At 39.5% G+C, this 805-nt stretch overlaps 1 non-coding gene across 1 annotated transcript; it reads left to right on the top strand.

The window, feature by feature from the left end:
* Window positions 1-259: 259 nt before the first annotated feature.
* On the top strand, window positions 260-366 carry LOC148791080 (small nucleolar RNA R71). The gene has a single exon (XR_016078054.1). It is a non-coding gene; the product is annotated as a small nucleolar RNA R71 (small nucleolar RNA).
* Window positions 367-805: the final 439 nt, after the last annotated feature.

Here is an 805-nt window from a genome sequence, read left to right as displayed (position 1 = left end):
AATACTAAATTTATCCAATCTTTTATTTAAATTGGCTATTTGTGCAGATAGGGATGCAAAGGAATCAACGTGGTGTACTCCCCTCTGATTGGTTCGATCGTTGCTGCACTGGTAGTTGTTTGATGCCATCTCCTCCACTAAGTCATATGCTTCCTCTGGAGTTTTCCTCCTGATTGTACCACCTGCGGCTGCATCAATAATGGATCGATTAGAGGGGGTAATACCATTATAAAATGTTTGTATTTTTCGCCAAATTGGTATCCCATGGTGAGGACACTTCCTAAGCATCTCCTTGAATCTTTCCCATGCTTCATACAGGGACTCCCTCTCAAATTGAGCAAAAGTGGTAATATCATTAATTAATTTTGCTATTTTGGAGGGTGGGAAATATTTAGCCAAAAATTTCTGTGTTAAATCATTCCAAGTGGTGATGCTTCCTGCAGGGAGTGAGTTGAGCCAATCTTTAGCTCTATCACGCAATGAAAAAGGAAATAATCTTAACCTAATTGCATCATCACTAACTCCACTGTGTTTAAATGTATCACATATTTCAAGAAAGTTAACGATGTGTGCATTGGGGTCATCACTTGGTAACCCACTAAACTGAATACTAGTTTGGATCATTTGAATTATTGCAGGTTTTATTTCAAAATTATTGGCATGGATGGTAGGCTTGCAAATGCTGGATGTCGCCCCATCAATGTTTGGACAAGCATAATCCAAGAGGGTGCGATTTCCTTCTACCATCTCTCCTATCTCTATGGCTGGTTCGCAACTAACAACCTCTTCTCTTGCTTTTGCTTTG

Source organism: Nelumbo nucifera, chromosome 6, assembly GCF_055504915.1.
Source record: "Nelumbo nucifera cultivar China Antique chromosome 6, China Antique-T2T, whole genome shotgun sequence".
Taxonomy (NCBI): Eukaryota; Viridiplantae; Streptophyta; class Magnoliopsida; order Proteales; family Nelumbonaceae; genus Nelumbo; species Nelumbo nucifera.
The sequence above is the reverse complement of the archived record's forward strand: the minus strand, read 5'-3'. Positions and strand labels throughout refer to the sequence as shown.